The sequence below is a fragment of the Megascapheus bottae genome, chromosome 10 (assembly GCF_031878675.1).
Source record: "Megascapheus bottae isolate mThoBot1 chromosome 10, mThoBot2.hap1, whole genome shotgun sequence".
NCBI classification, from domain to species: Eukaryota; Metazoa; Chordata; class Mammalia; order Rodentia; family Geomyidae; genus Megascapheus; species Megascapheus bottae.
Genome location: NC_143518.1, coordinates 10,436,313 through 10,457,109, shown reverse-complemented (window position 1 = coordinate 10,457,109; position 20,797 = coordinate 10,436,313). Strand labels below are relative to the sequence as shown.

At 40.8% G+C, this 20,797-nt stretch overlaps 1 pseudogene; it reads left to right on the top strand.

The window, feature by feature from the left end:
* Window positions 1-11,729: 11,729 nt before the first annotated feature.
* LOC150057584 (pre-mRNA-splicing regulator WTAP-like) lies at window positions 11,730-12,484 on the top strand (annotated as a pseudogene).
* The last annotated feature ends 8,313 nt before the right edge of the window (window positions 12,485-20,797 follow it).

The window sequence follows — 20,797 nt, the reverse complement described above, 5'->3', positions numbered from 1 at the left end:
ATCTCATGGTTGCTGCCAGCTAATTTCTTTTCAGAAACAAAGCCACTATATTGTACTGTTACTAGACAGAATTTTACTATCATAAAAACCATTTAACTGGAAATGATACTTCCATTTCCAGTCCACATATGAAGAATTTCAGGCACATTCAGAACTCAGAATCTACTCATAGCACAGAATCTTTTGTGAACCTTGCTCTGTCTAATGAAGAGTTAGCAATGGCTCAGTCATAGGCAGGGACCCTCTCAGTTGGTCTCCAGGATCCCTCAGAGTTACAGCCCATCCTATGGGTGCTGTTCATTCATAACCTCTGCCTCATTCACTGTTCTGAGCAAAAGCTGAACCTGCATTTTCAAACACAGTAGCCTTTCTTTCATCCATGTGATTGATCATCTCCATTTACTAATTATTATGATTTCTTCTCTTCAAGGTCTGAGGCAGTGGATCCCACCTGTACTAGTTGAAATGTGGAAGTCGGGAGGATCACAACACAAGCGTGGCCTGAGGAAGTTGGTGAGACCCTTTTCAATTAGTATGTTGGGGATGTGGCTCACATCTTTCTTTCCCAATATGTAGGACTGGGATGGTAGGAGACTTTGCCAAAAATCCACGCAGACATCCAGGTAGAGGGAACAAAGGAAGAAGTTTGATGCTGGGAAAGGGACCACCAGAGCCCCTTCCACATAGTTGAGCACGTGGGAAGAATCACAGGTTATTGTTGGGGTGACCTATATAACATGTAGGGAATGGGAAACCCTACTACCTTATATGCTCATGGCCTGATCACCTCTGGTGATCTATAGGACTGTAAGGTGTAGGGGAGCCTTGCTAGCCTGCATGGTGATAGCTCAGCCCTATGGGGCTGTCCTAAGCCAAGGGAGTAGTAGCTAATTATACCGAAGGGGTCTAGTGTTGCTCAGGGAACAAGCATGCTGGGCTATGACAGAGGGGACACCAGGCCCACAGCATCACCATCAGAGACCTGTACATAATTGTGGCCCATCTTAACTTAAAAATGATGACCAAACCATAGAACAGTAGAGTATCCACCTAGCAAACATAAGGCCTCAATTCAAACCCCAGTACCACCTTTTCTTACACACACACACACACACACACACACACACACACAATCACACGTTCCATTCCTTTTTTTCTCTTCTTTCTTTTTCTTTTTTTCTCTTTGTTTTTTTTTTTTTTGTCAGTCATGGGGCTTGAACTCTGGGCCTGAGCACTGTCCCTGAGCTCTTTAGCTCTAGCTCAAGACTACTGCCCTATCCCTTGAGCCACTGTGCCAATTCTCATTTTCTAGTGATTAATTGGAGATAAGAGTCTCATGATCTTTACTGCCTCTTCTGGCTTTGAAGCGCAATCCTCAGATCTCAAACTCCTGAGTAGCTAGGATTACAAGTGTGAGCCTCTGAGTCTGGCTTCATTTGTTTTTGTCTTACAAACTTCCCTGCCTAGTCTGGCTTCAAATTTCAGGTCTTCAGGATGCCTCCTAAGCTGCTAGAATGACAGATGTGAGGCACTAGTCCCCAACTGTTAACTGTGTCACCTTTAGCCTTCAGATTCCCAAATAGCATGTAGAACTCACTTGATTTTTCTCAAATTCCCTAGTGTCTATCTGAACATTTATGTGCTCACACAGGGTTGCTGTGAACATAGAGACCCTATTGCACAAATAACCAGTGCAAAAATAGACCTTCAGAGTAGCTAATTTGTTTGCTTGGCTAGCCAACTGAAGGTTCTGAGTTCACATCCGGGTAGTGCACAAAAGCAAGTCTCTTCAGGTTAAGAGCACTGTACACTTATAGGATCTTCCTTTCCATCCCTGGAGTTAAGAATCTGATAACAATAAAAACTACATCACAATTAGGGCCTCTTGTTATTAGAAAGCTAGATGTAGGGCCAGAGAAAGCTTAACGATAGAGTGCCTCCTAACCATTCTTGAGGCCCTACAGTTCCAGCCCCAGAACAATAAATAATAAAAAAGGAAGTATAAGTATAGAGATTGAACTAGACCAAATGTAGTTATTTAATCCTATAATCCCTGCATGCTGGAAGCTAAAGCATTAAAGACAACAAGCTTGAGATTCACCTGGGCCACAATAGGAATTCCAGGCACGATGGAGCTAAGTTGAGAGCTTGTTTCCAAATAAACAAACAACAACAACAAAAACAATAATAATCAACCAATCAAGCAAAACTCCCTAAACCTAGAGTGGTCAGATGACATTATATGTCATCTTTCAAGAATCAAAAAGAATGAACATAAGGTCAAAGGTCACAGAAGTTTCAGCTCACAGTGGAGTACTGTTTTTTCATAGCCCACTGCATTCCTGCAGCTTGACACAGCTGGAGGAAAACTGCAATGTGATCAATTGTTGATGGCCCATATCTCTGGGAAGTAGGAGCAAGGCAGAAGGGCGATTCACTGTTCCTTATAGACCCTTGTGTGCTCTTTGGACTTTTTACTCTATAAATGACATTTTTACAGTTGAAAAACTAACAGTACAACTCATCAATGAGTGCATCAATGTTTCAGGATATAAGATAGTTACACAAAAGGCATTTTTCCCTTTTGTTAGTCATGGGACTTGAACTCTAGGCTTGGGCACTGACAGAGCTAGTGTTCTATCATGTTGAGCCACAGCACCATGTCTGGTTTTCTCATGGTTAATTGGAGATGAGTTTTTCCTGCCCAGTCTGGCTTTGAAGTGCTATCATCAGATCTCTGCCTTATAAGTAGCTAGGATTACAGGCATGAGCCTGCAAAGTTTCAACCTTTTATTTACAGACAGCTACAAGGCTGTGTGTGTGTGTGTGTGTGTGTGTGTGTGTGTGTGTGTGTGTGTGGCACCATTATTGCAGGCCTCTTCTTCTCACAATGTTTTTCCATTCATGCTTGAACTATACTATGTGAGCCATGACTCTAATCAAGTTTTCTTACTGTTCAGTTGGACAGAGAGTTTTGTGGGCCGTTATTATGGGCTATTCTTCCCATGATGGCTTCAAATCATGATTCAGAGACATCAGTTTTCTAGTATCTAGTCTTGCAGGCATGAGTTAGTTGGGCCCAGCTTTTACTTTTGGATAGATAAGAATTTTAACTCAGGGTTGTGCATATTAGGCAGTTGTTGTTCCATGTGAGACATACCTCCAGCCTTTTTCTTTTGCTTTATGTTTCATATACAGTCTTTTTTGCCTTGAACTATGATCCTACTGATCTCTGCCTGCTATAGCTAAACTTATAGAAGTGAATCACTGAACCTGGATTTTCAGTTTTTGAAAAGTCTAAAAAAAAAAAAAAAAAGAAAAATGTGCCATGCCCAGGGATAGGAAGAGAAAATACTGTTAATTTAGCAATGCTCATGCCTGTGATCCTAGCTACCCAGGAGGCTGATATCTGAGGATTGCAGTTCAAAGTCAGCCCAGCAGCAAAAGGCCATGAGATTCTTATCTTGAATGAACCCTCAGAAAACTGAAAATGACACTGTGACTCAAGTGTTAAAGTAGCAGCCTTGAGCTGAAGAGCTCAGGGATAGTGCTGAGCCCTATGACTGACAGAAGAAAAGAAAGAAAGAAAGAAAGAAAGAAAGAAAGAAAGAAAGAAAGAAAGAAAGCAAGCAAGCAAGCAAGCAAGCAAGCACAGACTTAACCCAATGCTTATCAAACTCCTGCTTCTTTAAAGATATTGAAAAGTTGATCCTAAAATTCCTAGGAAGATGCAAGAGACCCAAAACAGCCCAAATTATAGGAAGGATAAAGTCAGAAGACCCAACTTCAACTTCAAAACTTACTATGAAGCTATGTTAGCTAAGATAGTGGAGTAGAAGGATGGACAATAACTCAACAGAACAGAACTGTGAGTCCAGAAATAGAGCTTCAACTTATAAACAACAAATTTCACAAGGATATCCAGACACTTCAATGGAGAAAATATTGTGTATTTTTTTTCAACAAACAGTTAAGACATCTGTACATTAACCTGCAATGGACTTAGGCTGGACTCACTCACACCCTATATAAACATCAGCTCAAAATAGACTGTAGATGTGATGTGACAGCTGAAAACAAGCATTTAGGAGAAAATATAGGCATTGATCTTTATAACCTTGAGTGTAAAAAACTTTAAAGCGTAATTACCATATAGTATGTAAAGGGAATTACTTCCAGTTCCCCTTTGGGTATCAAATTTGTTGGCACACACACACACACACACACACACACACACACACACACACACACGCTGCAGTATTGTCATATAACCTATGCCTGTTGCCCGGATCTATTTATATTAACTAGTCCAATGTAAATATTAGTTAAATGGGTGTGGTATATTATAGAATAGCAACATACAATATTGCCTAAGTATGTTCAGAACAGGTATAATTTCATTTTTCCCAAATGTAGTGGGATCTGTAGTTGAAGAAATTCCTTATTGCAGAAATGGAATAAACTAACAGAAAAAGGAAAATATACATGGAAGCTCATCAAAATAAAAACAATTGTGTTTCAAAGAATTTCTTGAAGAAAGTAATACAAGCCAAGCATAATGATGTGTGTCCATAATCCCAGCACTCTGTAGACTGAGAGTAAAATACAATAAATTTGAGATTAGATTGGAATACAGAGAAAGACCTTGTTTCAGAACAAGGAACAAGACAATACAGAATAAAACCAAGAAAGTCAAAAGACAGTGGAGAGAATGGTTGAAAAGTTAAAAAAAAAAATCTTATCTCACAAAGGAGTTAGGGCAAGAATACATAAATACTTCTAGTAACTTAGTAAGACAGAGATAAACACTTGACTTATAAATGAGCAAAGTGGTTTCTGTCTGTGGATCTTTGAGATTGGCCAGTGATGGTGCAGATAGGGGATGGAAGCTGCAGTGGGGGAATGGAGGAGGGGGGAGGGGCTCCCTGGGAATAAAGCCTGGCAGCAGCTCTCTGTGGAGAGACTGACATTCCCAGTCTGTGAACCCTCACTGTGCCTTGGGGCCCAGTTCTGCAGCTCCCACACTCTCCCAGACCCTGATGGGATGGAAGGGCTGCAGGAGAGGGAAATGGCTTTCTTCTAGGCATCAGATGGTCTGGTGTTTAAACCACAAAGGTAATATTTAACTACTGGATAAGGAGCTTGGAATTTGTGCCGTGTGCAGTCAAGTGGGGCATGCGGCCTCACTGCCTGGGCAGGACCTGGCATCCTCTCCCACTCCTCATCTTCCCCCCACTTTCAGGGGTTTGCTGAAACCCACAGAACAGGTCAGAGACAGGGGTGGCAGTGGGGACAGCTCCTCCAGTCCTGACTGGTCTTCTGCTGTGTAGCCATGTGACAGGCTAGCGAACTCTATGCAGGCTGGAGACCCCGCAGAGGGGTGTGATGGCTCTCCCCAAGGCAGGGCCTCTGAGCTGGACCCTCTCCAGTCCAGTCCTGCACACCAGCTAAGCTTTTGGATGGCTGGAGTATGCAGGGAGAGAGATCATGACAACAGGCTCAGGAATTCCTGATTTACAAGGTGAGTTGGAGTCCCACTTCTGAGAGAAGCTACTGGCAGCGGTCATGGCAGTTTTTGGAGGCTTGTCCTTGAGTTTCCACCTGATTCAAAGGATTACCACAAAGAGCAAAGAGGTTGCAGACACTGCCTTTGGAGGAAGTGGGTGGAGCTGGCCGCATCCTTGGACCTCCTCTGCCACCTAGTGGATACTCCAGGCTAGGTCACCCGAAGGCCCTTCAGAGCAAAGGCTGTGACTGTCAGCTTGCTTTACAAGGTTCCCTTTTGGAGAGGTTTCCTCTCCTATGATCTTTGGCCCAGAGCACAGGGGCTTGACTCCTCCCCTTGCACGCAGAGAAAAGAAGATGGTAGGCAGGAATAGAAAGCCAACTGAAGTTGGCCCTGATATCATCACTTCTGATCCAAAGGGATAGCCTCTCAGACTTTGGTGACAAGGTCAGAAATTGCCCCTGGATAAATCTAAGAGAAGTGAATTCAGCTCTTGTAGAAGGCACTTACTTCCTCTGTGTCTATACCTGTTCTGATCTTCTGTGTGCTGGCTAGTTGATCAGGAGCTTTTCTTTGCCCACCACCTCATAGCTAATCTTTCAACAACCTGTAGAATTAATTATTTCTGTTGCTGGTTTACAGAGTGGAAGTCAGAGTGCAGAGAGATACTACTACGGTTTCACTCTCGGTCTTTGTCCTTGCAGAAGGACTTGAGATCTCATTAGAGGTGACAGGAAAACTTGATGTTGACCCATTCTACATGTTTTCTTTAAAGGAGGTTTTGCCCAAAACACTCCTTTTAAGTCTTGAGTGTCACTGTTTAATTTTATCAAGGAACTAAAGTGAGATGAACATGAAATGACCTGGAATGGGACCTGCCCTGCAGCAAGCTATGGCCTGTGCCAGGCACAGAGTGTGACAGCTTACCAGCTTGCAGTCTGCCAGATTGAAGAGAGGACTAGTCACATGCATTCACAGATGCCAAAAGATGGGACAGAGACAGTGGCTGCTCTCATCCCTTCTCCTTCTAGGGACCCTGCTTGGGATGCTTCTTGTGGTGTGTTGACAAAATAGGGCTGGGGCTAGAAATCTAGTCATTATGATTTTGGCTACTGAGAATCTAGCCTTTGGAGACAGATTGGGGCCCTTGGGAAAGATGATCCCTGACTTTGTAAAGCCTAACATCAGAACCCAGGCTTGCTCACATAGCAGGTATTACTGAGACCAACGTGGGAAATGCTGTCACCTCCTTCTCTTTGTTGTCATATCTGAAGCTCTCAAAGAGATCCAGTGGGAAGCCAATGGGAAAGACTGGAGTGTAACTTTCACAGCCAGGGCCCAGCTCCATCAGGGGCTAGAGTGGCCAGTTCAAGGACAGTTTGTGGCTGGCTGGAGCTATTTTCAGTTTAGGATGAACTTCATGTAGAGGGACAAAGGGTTTCACTGACCTTATAACCTCAGGAATCCACTCAAGTCCCTGTTTCCCCTTCTCAAGGCAGTTGGCAGGATCCAGATAACAGAATGGCCTAGAGAGCAAGAAAAGGACAATAAGAAAGTTCACAGACACTTAGGCTTGGAAAACGGTGTGTATTTGAGGTAAGGGATGAGCCTGATTTTCACTGGAGATGACTGAGAGTGTGTGGCTATCAGTGTCTTATAAGCCAAAGTAGAGGAGGAAATAGGGGAACAATAGTGCCCCCACATAAGATGTGTTTCTACCCATGTTATCATCTTCCATTTCTTAACAACATGAGTCTCATAAATCTCTCTTGATCTGCTCCACTGAGGAGTTTATTTGTCAGCTTCTCAGTTCTTCTTCCTCCCTCTCTGGTGGTTGGGAGAGGCCTGGTGAGAGTTGGTGAGGTCAACTCCCTGCCAGCCTGGATGTTGGCATGGGAGCTTGAGCAAGTGGCCTCTGGACACAGGTGCCATGTTCTCGGTCCTTTGTGCTCTTCGTCCCTGTCTTGGACAGCAGTCTACACTCACATACTTTCCCTGGTACCTGCCCTAGATCCAAGGGGCTTAGGATTTTTTGTTTATTAGGGTATCCCCTGGTCCCAAGGTGTATTCCCCTGCTAGCCTCCTACTCTTACCACCACAGGGTAGCCAAGTGTTTCCCAGGATTCCAAGCTCCATTTGGGTATGTGCTTTGGCTAAGCTGCCCTGGGACACTGGTAAAATAAGGGGTGCAAGCTAAGTTCAAGAATCACGTAACATACCTAAGTATTACTTCTTAAGATATCTTAATAAAGTCTTTGCAAGAAATTATTTTAGTCTAACAGGTGAAACTAGAGATGAAGAAGAAAGAGAAACATTTTTTTGCTCTTTATATAAGAAATGGAAGTTCTACACTCCTGGTTTTGAGCACCTTTACCAGGCAAATGATTCTGAATTTCATCCAACTTTCCTTTATCTTTGAGTGTAATCAGTCAGTGTATAGATCCAACAGAGTGAACTCTTAAAATGAAGTTTCAAGAAACATAATACACATTCTTGATTTTTTAAAATTCAGCTTCAATTATAATAGGCTAAATCCTTTTTAATTATGAGCAAGTCAAAACTAATTTTGATTACATAACCATCATGACGGGAAATATGTGTCCATTCCTTTACATAGTATTTGGAAGGCTTTTCCCAGAACTCTGGGTGCTCCCAATTGAGGTAACTCAAATTTAGAGACTTATTGAGAGTTTCCTGTCCTTTTCAGAACTTATAATGGGCAGCTATAAAATTCCAGAATTCAGGTGAGAATTCAGACCCAGTAGGGACGCTGAGACCAGAAATATGACTTAATACTGATAGTGTGATAAACTGTGAGGTCAAAAATAACCTGAGTGACAAAAGAGAAATTAAAGAAGTAATCCAAGAAGCAAAATACTATAAAACCTTTTGTTTCCATTTCTTGGCATTCATTTCGATAAACAACACTTTTCTTTATTTTTTTCCAGTCCTGGGGCTTGAAGTCTGGGCTTGGGTGCTGTGGCTGAGCTTCTTTTGCTTAAGGCAAGAACTCTACCACTTGAGCCACAGCACCACTTCCAGCTTCATTGGAGTAGTTTATTAGTGATAAGAGTCTTAGGGACTTTTCTGCTCTAGCAGGTTTCAAACTGTGATTCCATGATCTCAGTCTCCAGAATAGCTAGGATTATAGGCACGAGCTACCAGTGCCTACTGATAAAAATCAATTTATATGATCATAAAGCCCTATTTTATTGCATAACTTTTGTGTGTAAGTTGAAAGGGGACACAGAAATGGTGGGACAAAAACTGAACAAATGCTGCAGTGCTACTCTCTAGATACTGTTGAAAATGAACTATGCAGTTTATGGGGGAGCAGTGTCAAGAGTGAAAAACTGGGAGAAAATGAGGAAAGAGGTGACACAATTCAGCAAGATATGTACCATTTCCTGACTTATGTAACTGTAAAACCCTGTGTACACACCTTCATAATAACAATAAAATAGAAGTAATTTGAGCCACAGTAGTGATAATTTCCAGGTAAAACATTGGTCTGGCTTGATTAGCCAAGGTGTAATAAGAGAGACTGAAGAATAATTCCTTATGAACTTTCACAGAACTAGAAGAAATACTCACTTGGCTACCATCAACTCCAAAGTATGAATGAGTATCCATGTGATACTGTCAGAGGAAATTAAATATGGAACCCAAACAAGTAGGTTAGCAAACCTTCCAAAGCAGAAACCTTTGAAGCAAGGATAAGAGAAATACAAAGAAGTGTAAATAAAAGGGGAGCTGTTCCAGGTTCTTCAGCAATATAAACATTGTTAAGGTGACACATCTAATTTGACTAGGGATTTACTGCTAATCTAATTCCTGACAAACACACAGCTTGGCCGATTATCTATCTAGAATACATAGCTGCAGATGGAAGGAAAACCCTTCAGGAAACCTGACATCCAGTTCTGAGCATTCCACACAGGGCAAAGCCAGTATAGCATGGCGGGTGGGGGGAGGGAAGGAATAAATGAATAGGTAAATGGAGCAGAACCAGAGACCAAACGCAGTCACTCATTTTGTCAAAGGACATGAGGGCAATTCAATGGCAAGAGAAAAGTTAATTTCACAAATCACTACAGAACAATTATGGAAGCATCAAAGCTCAGAGAACCCACAAAGGAGCAGATATTCAAACATGTCTTACTCCAAACAAAAACAACTGAAAACCTAAACCAGTTCCAGGACATGCTCTGCTTACATGACTTTCTCCTGACTGCCAGTGCCTGTCCAAAACCACCCAACAAGAAGGTGGCTTGGAAGCAGCGTGGTTCAGAAGCAGAGCTTCTGCTGAGTGGTCTCTTCCAGATTTTGACCTCTTTGGCCTCAGCTGTCAACCTCCTGGAGTCAGTAGGTGGAAGAAAACAAAGGAAGGGCAAGAGGCACGAGTTTCTGGGGTTGGATGGTGAACTTCCAATTGCTGTGTGCGTATCTTGAAGAGTGAATCTCCCTTGGCTCTCTTTCTGACATAGTAGGATTGAAAGAGTCACAGTGTTTAATTTATTTTTTATTTTTTGGTACTGGGACTTGAACTAAGAGACTGGGCATTGTCCATTAGCCTTTTAAAATTTGTTATTAATATATATTTATTATTGCTGTTCATTTCTTTGTGGCTGATTGGGGATAAGAGTCTCATTGACTACCCTTCCCTGGCAGGCTTCAAACCAGAATCCTTAGCTAGATCTCATCCTCCTGAGTAGCTAGGATTATGGGCCTCAACTGCTGGCACCCAGCTGCAGTATTTGTCTTAATTTCAGTAGAGCTCAGGCAGGGCACAGAGCAAGAACACTGTAACTGACTGTGGCATGTCACTTGTATCCGCTGGGCCCATAAGGGAATGAAGGTAGAACAGGCTGTGGACTCACACTCCTCTTCCCCAAAATGCCTGGAACATAGCCCCTCGGATGTGACTGGAGCTAGGAGCCCGAGGGCCAGAGACTCTGCTGTTGCACGATGGCGACCGGGAGCATCTGAGTAATAGCTCATCAGGTCTACAATGAAAAAATGGCCTCTAACAAAAATACTTTGCAAAAAATGGGAAAGAAAGTGTAAAAAAGTTGAAGAAGCAGAGCCTGAAGAGTTTGTTGTGGAAAAAGTACTGGACTGATGTGTGGTGAACGGGAAGGTGGAATATTTCCTGAAGTGGAAGGGATTTGCAGATGCTGATCATACTTGGGAACCTGAAGAAAATTTAGATTGTTCAGAATTAATCGAAGCATTTCCTAATTCCCAAAGTGGTAAAGAAAAGGATGGTACAAAAAGAAAATCTTTATCAGGCAGTGAATCTGATGACAGCAAATCAAAGAAAAAAAGAGATACTGTGGACAAACCAAGGGGCTTTGCTAGAGGTCTAGATCCTGAACGAATAATTGGTGCCGCAGACAGTAGTGGAGAATTGATGTTTCTCATGAAATGGAAAGATGAAGCTGACTTGGTGCTGGCAAAAGAGGCAAATATGAAGCGTCCTAAGATTGCAATTGCTTTTTATGAAGAGAGACTAACTTTGCATTCTTGTCCAGAAGATGAAGCTCAATAATTGTTTGCATTGTTTTTATATATATTTATACACACACACACACACACACACACACACACACATATAAAGTCTGAGTCTTGTTTTTTGAATTAATGGTTTGAAACAACTACATTCTAATGAAAATCAAGTTTAATATGTTGGTTTTAAAAGTAGTATTGGAAGTTGTTGAGTTTGTATTTTTCCCCTCAATGGCATTGGTTACTTTGAACAAATATAATTAAGGCTTTCTGTAGTTGCTTTCTTTATCAGAAAAGAATATTTAATACCATGGTATATTTCCTCTGTATTCAGGAACAGATTTTTTTTAATAAGGCAACTTTTTCTGGCCATTAAATAATCAGAACAACTTGTCTTTAACTTCTATGTTGAAGGACCCACTTGAATTTTTTTGTGTTTGTGTGTGTGTAAAAAAAATACTTACATAGGTAGTTTTTTGTTTCGGAGATTTTGCTTGTTTAGAGGTGTTGGGCATCAGACCCAGAGCCTTGCATATGTAGGCAAATGATATATCACTGTGTTACATCCCTGGCCCCTGTTTTATTTTGTTGTTGTTTAAGACAGGGTCACTAGGTGGCATCGAGACCCACAAATAAAAGGGAGCAATGGCCAGAGTTCGGCGAGGCCTCGGCCTGAGTGACTGGCGGTGCGGCCCGGGGCCGGAGAGGATTCAAGATGACCAACGAAGAACCGTTTCCTAAAAAGGTTTGTCTGAGTGAAACAGACTTCAAAGTTATGGCACGAGATGAAGATGGAAACAGTATGTAGCATATGTCCATGCTTTGGAGGGCAAGTACACAGGTCTTAACTCAAATGATGTAACTGGCTTAAGGGAGTCTGAAGAAAAACTAAAGCAGTCATAGCAGGAATCTGCACGAAGAGAAAACATCCTTGTAATGCGGCTAGCAACTAAGGAACAAGAGATGCAAGAGTGTACTGCTCAAATCCACTACCTCAAGCAAGTCCAACAGCCAAATGTTGCCCGACTGAGATCTACAATGGTAGACCCAGCGATCAACTTGTTTTTCCTCAAAATGAAAGGTGAACTGGAACAGACTAAAGACAAACTGGAACAAGCCCCAAATGAACTGAGTGCCTGGAAGTTTACACCGGATAGGTAAACAAATCATACACCCCAGTCAAGACTTCCCTGACAGTCCCACTGTGAGAACTCTGTGGTGGGTCAGCCAAGTACTCAGACTTTTTCCACACCAAGACTCAGACTTTTTGAGCAAAAAAAAAAAGCCACATTCTTAGACTATCCAGCTTGTAACGGTTAATGAACCTTATGTTTCAGCTTTTCTCTCTTCTCCTTCCCCTTGCTTCAGAGGCCTGATTTGCCATCGGACTATTCCGAAGAAGAGGCCACCTCCGAAAAATTCCCCTTCTAGAACATGTAGACACTTGAGAAATGTTTCTGTTTGAAGAAAATAGAGGGACAAAAAGAAGTCTTAAGTCTGTGGCACACTGTGTCTTCAGACAATTTGGAGGATTGAAAACCTAGAGATTTTTAAATCGTGAACTGAACATGTAAAATTCTCGTAAAATGTAAAAACTGGAATATTCATCGCTCTTAACCTTGAGCACAGTGACTTAGAGACACTGTATATCAGTTGTACTGATAAGACTGTGGACTTCATGATTGTTGTTGAACTACGGGTTAAAACTAAAATTAGCCAAACAGGCAAAAAGTTAATGGCGAAGTGACAAATGCTTATCCAGGAGAACCAGGAGCTTGGAAGGCAGCTGTCCCAGGGCCGCATTGCGCAGCTTGAAGCAGAGTTGGCGTTACAGAAGAAATATAGTGAGGAGCTATCTAAGACTCTGCTCATGGAAATGTAAAATCAACTGGTTAGAGAGTTTGACTATTTAGGACCTGCTGGCTTAAATGAGTTGACACAATTTTATAATTGTTGACCTGCATGCTTTTTCGTTACCCTAACTCATTCCTAACATGCAGGCTCAATTGTTTTCAGTATTGGGTTACTGGTTCCACAAAAGCCAGAAAAACAACTTTGTAGTAATCAGATGTTACCCAACTGTATATTGTTTACTTTATTGTAAATAATGGTGAACAGTGGTCAATAAATAATTTTATATTCCAAAAATGTGGGAAGATGTTAGTGCGCCTCAGAGGAGCTGACAAAAGAGTGAGGAGCCTTCAAGCTCTTTCCACACAAGGGTGGAGACAACTGTTCCCTCTGATAAGTGCTCAGCCATCCCTTCTCTTGAGGCTCAGTGTTACCTGGCACTGCGGACTGCTGGGAAGGATAGCAAGTCTTCCAGGTGGCTTTTGAGAGGCCCAGGCAGAAACAGGTCATTAGTATGTGATCTAGAACATAGTCAGTGGATGGAGCCCTTATCAGCACATAAGAATCTTCCCAGTAAAGTAGCTTTAGTTCTGTGTAAAACTACCATCATACCATAGCCTTTCTCTATCCTACTACAGAGATCTCATAACTCACAGCCACCCTGAACTCTTCCAAAAGCATACAGGGAAATAACTTGAGCGAATTTTCCTGTGAGATGGAAAAGATTGGCTGAGGTTGTTTCATTTAGGCTGGGAATCCAGAAAACTGCAGAAAAATAGGTAAAGAACATAGTGTGAAACAAATCTGAAAAAGCTTCCTGGATAGAGTATTCCTTCAAATCCTAGCCAGAGTAACTCAGATTTGAAGCAAATTGACATTTCACTAATCTTTGTGCTAGGAAAGAGTACAAAACATTATGTTTAGCACGGTTGGATAGTTTTAGCCAAGTCCAGGAGAATCCTTGTTATGGGGAAAGAGTGCATTTAAGCACATAGCCTAAGGGTCCCTTTTGGGCCCTGTTTAGACTGTGGTTACTTCTGAGATACACTAGGTGGCGCTCAAAGACAAGATTTCTGCTATAGCACTGAATGAAAAAACTTGGTTTACAGGGATTGGTGACTGTACATATTATCCACGGTTCGGTAAGCCACTCTAATCAAAATTCATTTTTACCCTAACAAACTGAGTTTGTGTGGGTCATTTTTCAGAGTGTCACTGAAGTTTGGAAGCATGCTGCTCTTCAGGCCTTCCCAGGAAATCCAAACAGCATAGTTCCCAACTCACCAAAAATTTCTGCTCTCAGCTTTCGACTCCAAGTGTGAGTATATCATTGCCAATTTCCTCACTCAGTCCATTTCTGTTTTAGAGGAATTGGGATTAGAATCACAAATCCTACATTGCATGCATGGATGGTAAGTGTGTTATTTTTAGATGTAGTGGGTGCATGCCATCACTTGCTCTTTATGCTTAGATTCCCTGCCTAAAGTAACTGCACAAAGTTGCCAAAGTGCATGTAGGGGTTGAAAATATTAATACCCATATTGTCTCACTAGATATGAAAACATACGAACATCCACTCCTGACAAGCAAGTCTGTGAGACTTGTATTTCTAATTAACTACCAGAAAACTGTAAGTGGAATTATGGTAGAGAGCTAGCCTTGATCAAAAAAACCCAAGAACATTGCACAGGCTCTGAGTTCAATCCCCACTACTGACCAAAAATACTCCCCAAATCAAAACAACAACAACAAAAACACATTTAATTCTAATGAAAACATGTCTCGGGACCAGGAAGGTAGTCTAGTGGTAGAGTGCTCACCTAGCATGCATGAAGCCCTGGGTTTGATTCCTCAATACCACATATAGAGTAAATTCCAGTAGTGGTGCTGTGGCTCAGGTGGCAGAGTGTTAACCTTGAGCAAAAAGTGTCCAAGGACAGTGCCCAGGCCCTGAGTTCAAGCCCTAGGACTGGAAAAAAGAAGACATATTTTTCTTACTAAGATGTCTCCTGTCAGTGTTGTGGGTAAGACCTGTTGCCTCTTCCTGTAAACACTAATTTGGTCCCCAGGGAATGATGTTCTCCTATATCCAGCTTCAAATTGAATAAAATGAAGTAGGGGGAGTTTTAGGCAATACAAATCAAAATCTGAGTTTTATGAGCCTGCTCCATCTTACATATCCACCTGTGTAGTGAGCTGATTTTTCCCTGTTGATAGTTTGAAGACAGTTTGAGTTAGAAGCCTGTGCCTTGGTTTTTTTTCCCTAGATGGGAGATGCATGTACTGCAAGATCTCAATAAGCCCCATGCTGCTGAGGCTGCCACGGGGAGCCCTGGTGCCCCCGCAATCCCAGCCCAGGCCTGGAGTGGTCCCTGCTGCTGGAGACTAGAATACGAGTCTCATCTTGAGGAATATGCACCCTAGCTCCGAGGAAGGTAATTTCCGTTTCTATATCTATTCACATTGGTTAGACACAGCCAGGGAACAAATTTAAGGAATGAAAGGAGGTAAGCATAGATGTGAGGCATCTTCTCTAGAGAAAATGTATATTGTCCCGTGGCCTTTCGTCTCACTGACTATGGATACTGAGAATGAATGAGACAAACGACAGAATGACAGAACTCTTTTACCTCTTCCACAAACCCCTGGAATCCTACATGTTGTCTCTCTCACCTCCTTGGGTTTCCATCCCAGAGATTTGTTGCCTCTTCATTTTTATTCAGAACTGCTGCCTAGATGAATGATGACTAGTAATTACAATCAAGAAACTAAGACATCCTAAGAACCGTTTGAGATTCTTATGTCAAGAAGAAATAGCATAAGGTTTGAGATTTTCTTATGTCTTATTTGAAATGACAATGTTATATAATAAAGCTATATGGTTTGTGTGATTTTTCATGTCTGGTTAGTGCACACATTTTCTTGTGCTATCTTTCTTTCCTCTGTCATTACCAAGTGCTTGCTAAGCAGGTGTCGGGCACTACAGCGCTTGAATCACTCTGCTAGTGGAGGGTATGTTTCTGCATTGGTTAGTTTCAAGATTATCGTTTCATGCCTGGGCTAATCTAGTGTGCAATTCTCCTATTTGTGCTCTCCTAAATAGCTGGGATCACAGCTTCGTACCACTGCTCCCAGCCATTATTTGAATTAGAGCCTAATGAGCTTTTCGTTTTTGCCCGAGGTGGTGCTAGTCTGGCTTGGACTGCTGTTCTAAATGATTGATGTAGCCTAATCAGTGACACCTTTTCTGGTTTGGTACAGTTGTCTTCCAGGTCTACCTCACATTTTGACTTTATTCCTAGATCTATTTACTAGAAGTCATACTGTACCCAGTAAGATCTAAGACCTGTGGAACTTATTTTTTTTTCTCTTACATTTCTTCTTGCTGAATTTTCTTTACATGAAAGATTCACCGTCACTCCAGTTGCCCAAGCAGTGGTTATTTTTCCTTCCTCTCCTTCAGTCCCCATTGCTTACCTAGAAACTTTTCTATTTCTTATATTTTTAATATCTCTTACATCCACTTATCTCTCCTACCCTGCAGTTTCTCTCCTTGCTTTCTCCCACCAGCACCTAGAACTCGCATTTGCATTTTCTCTTTATCATTAATGGGTGAAGATTTTACTCTCCAGGGACATTTGACATTGTCTGGAAATATTTTTGGTGTCACAGTAGAGGGAAATAAAAGAAAAAAATATACAACATAGGAAATATCAGGTTCCTCTACTCCCTTGTGTTTATAATTTCTCCCTATATGATGATAACTATTTTGGATGTCAGCCTAAAGTGAGATAAGTCAAGACCAAAGGAAAAAAGGTGCGTGATATCCTTAATATGTGGATATTAGATCCAAAGAGTACAAGAGCGATGACTCAGTATTTGGGTACCCAAGGTTATGGATATGGTCTTGGAGATATAAACATAGCTACATAGATATAAAATCTATGATGGGCTAGATATTCTATAGACATGTTTTGTTACATATGTTATTATGTATCTATGACATACAATCTCTCAGCTTAATTTTAATTATGTTCTAAAATTTATGTGCCAGTGATTATGTATAGAGATTTCCTTCTTGAATACTTGTTTGTTAAACATGACATTTGAAATATGATGTAGAAATCAATGTTAATAAAATCTTTAAAAATAATTAACAGGTTCACAAATGATTCAGCATCTAGGCCAAAACCTGCCTCTGGCTTTATGTGGCTTCTTCTTTTTATTGTTGTTGTTGATCGTGGGACTTGAACTCTGGGCCTGGGCATGGTCCCTGAGCTCTTCAGCTCAAGGCTACCACCCTACCTACTGCTGAAGCCACAGCACCACTTCTGGTTTCTGGTGGTTAACTGGAGATAAGAGTCTCATGGACTTCAGTGCCCAGGATGGCTTTAAACCTCTATCCTCAGATCTCAGTCTCCTAAGCAGCTAGGATTACAGGTGCTAGCCACAGCGCTTGGCTTTTATTAAAGACTTTCTTTAAACAAAATGAGACAATAGCCCAATTTAAACATAGGAAATTAAACTGAAAACCAAAATCTGGATAGACATCTTGGCAAGATACTTTTCACCATTATTTATGAGGGAAATGCAAATCGAAAGCATACCAGTCAGGATGGTGATATCCATAACACTGCCAGCATCAAAAGCTGACACGACAAAGCCAAGCCACAGGTTCCTCCATCAGTGTTGACAGGAACGCAGAACTTGTGGACATTTGTTTGGACACATAACCCAGCACTTGACTCAATGTGTTTGACAACAAACACACACACAAAATGTATTCACACAAAATGCTGCAAGAGAATTTATGTCAGTTTATGCATACTTGCTTGAAACTGGGAGCAACCATGATGTCTTCAACCGGTGAGTGGCTAAGTAAGTTGTATTACATCCATACAATGGGATAAAAGAATAATAATGATAATGTGATGTGGTATTTAATATATAAATATTCAATGGTCAAATGCCACAAAACAATATAGGACAATCTTGAAGATGTGAGAGAAGCAAAATACAAAATACTGCAAGATACAAAATACAATACTGTAGAGGCAGTTAAAAATAATCCTTAATCCTGTTTGAGAGCACACTCCTGATAGGTTATGTTTTCATTTTTAAAACCTTTTAGATTTCTTTTATTTCTTCAGTGATTCATTTCTCCCTCAACAATTTGTTGTGTGTGGAACTATCTCTGATGCCTGAAATCTGAATTGATTGATTTGTCTGATTTCATGAAGACTCCATTTTTATCCACTGATATCATATATTCTAGTTGTTTTAGTACTGTAATTTAACTTAAGCAAAATAATAAATATGAACATGAATCATTAAATTGAATTGCCATTGAGAAATTACACATTCTGTATAATCAAGCAGATTCTCCATGATGGTGGCTGAAAAGTTATGTCACTGCTCGATCCATAGTTTTTTTTCCGTGTATTTTTTTATTTAAAAAATTTATTACACCATATTTCAAATGATGTATTTAACAAACAAGTACTCAAGAAGGGAATCCCTATATGCAATCACTGGCACTTAGATTTTAGAGTATAATTAAAATTAGATTGATGATGAGCCAAAGGAATTATTAGAGGATGAGCCAAAGGAATTGGTTGTTTGACTAGGATAAATAAGACAATAGGACACATTTTTACTGAAATGTGAGGTGCAACCAAGTTTGTCTGCAAGTAAATTGTACCCTGTCTTGACTATGCCCTTATTGCTAAGCAACAAACTTCAATCATTCACAGAAGCCAACCTGTTATTCAATTTCAGTTCGAATTACGTCCCAATAAAGTAAACTGTATTCAACAGATAAAGTCTGTGACATTTTTCCATCTCTGTCTCAGCTCACCAAGGGGATGGTCAGGATAAAAGGGTGGAATAGAAGTATCCTCCACGTTGACCTCTTGAATGAAAAGAGACAGGTAATGGAGGAAAAAAATGCAAGAGAAAAGAAATATCAGGAATCCCGAGGGAGGTAAAAGGATTACTAAAGCTTGGAGAAACAAAAAGTTTAAAGAGTAAAAGTTGAAAAAAAAACCCTAAACTCTAAGGGTATGGGTAAACTAAAGACACAATTACAAGGTAAACTAGGTAGCCCTGGTGAAAGACTGGTAATTCTACTACAGAATAATCCTACACTTTCTTAAAGCCATAAACAAGTGTAGGATTTTGTGAGTGTTCTCTGGTGTAGAAGGCTAACATCGGTGATAAAAGACATTTTAGTCATATGATAGAAAGGTTATAGATATGCTGATTAAGACTAATCTACCCAGGTATCAGTGGCTCATGCCTATAATCCTAGCTACTTCAGAAGGTTCAGATCTGAGGATCTGAAGCCAACCAGGCACAAAAGTTTGTGATATTCTTATTTCCACTTAACCACCAGAAACTGAAACTGGCACTGTGGCTTTGGTGGTAGAGCACCAGCCTTGAGCTGAAGAGTTCAGGAACAGGGACAGAGTCCAGGCCAAGAGTTCAAGCCCCACCACCAAAGAAGAAAAAAAACAGACAAACCAATTAGGACTACACTAGTCTGGAGACTTGAAATCAAGGAACAATTAAGTTTCTAGAAGTTTTACCACATCCTTTGGGGCTTTGGGGTGGAGATAGCCATGAGAGAAGGTCATGAAGACGATCCTGCAGGGTTTGGTTGAGAAATAAGTACCAGAGAGCTCCAGCAATGAAAGGCATACTGAATAGAGACCCAGCCCTACTTAGAAAGGAATGTGTCCCATTGGTGGAGGATCATAGGAGATAGAAATTGTACCTAGCCTGTAGCCAGCAAGAATATTCTAGACCCACCTCCTGGCACTATGTGTTGGGTACCAGGTGGATCTACCTAAATACCAACCCTCTCAAATCCTATGATGTCCAGATTCCTTTCTGTTGGAGGGAGATAAACTACTGGACCAATATGAAAGCATTGATTAATATGGGACTCTGAATCTCAACATTCTTTTGTTGTTTAGCTGGAGTGAGAGTTCTGAGCCAACATTCCCAGATCCATGTGATCATTTTTCCTTCTAAGTACTTATTGATTTATTTCTTGTTATTTTATTGTACAGTCTTCTCCTCTCTATAGGGAAGTTAACTTGGGAGAAGGATCTGACAGCCCTGAGATCAGCAGGAAGTCTTAGTTTCCCATTTCTCTCTCTGCCAGTGTTTAACTCGATTTTTTTCTATGTCATTTAATCGTCAGTACACTTGGTGACACCCTGAAGCTTGGGTATTTGTTGTCCCTGAGAACCTATTATTGGGGCACATTATTGTGGAACAAGAGAAATCAGCATGAAGCACAGGCTGTAAAGATCACTCTCTCCAGCTGCAGTTACCAGTGCACAGAAAAGGGAAGCTTCTGTAATAAAGCATCTGGAGGCAAATACCTGATTTTTCTTTCTACAAGAAACTCTAGTTTTCTTTGATTTAAACTAGATTTTCAGACCTACTGAATAGCTACAGTGTACAGACACTGTATTTGCAAATATTTGGCTATATATCTCTCTCTAGGTTAAGGAACAAACTACTATCCTGGTGGTTAAATGCATAACCATTCTTTGTTTCAGATGTCCAAATCTCAGCACAGAAACACAAGAAATACAGAAATAAAATCTACATGACAACAATTTCACACATCAGTGTGGCATGAGCAGGAGTCAAGTGAATAAAACACAAAAGAAATAAAAAGAATGATTTTAAGAATATTGTCTGAATTTGAAGTTACCATGAATAACTGTCAGATTTTCTGAAATACTCCTCTAGCTATTAGAGGCTTTAAGTACTCAAAACAGTTAAGACTAGAAAAACATAGGGATTATTAGAAATGAAATCATTAGGCATAAAATACATGATATTACATTGAAGCACCAAGTCACTTATAAAGGCAAAATAATCAGAATACAGATTTCTCAGTAGAAACCCTGAAAA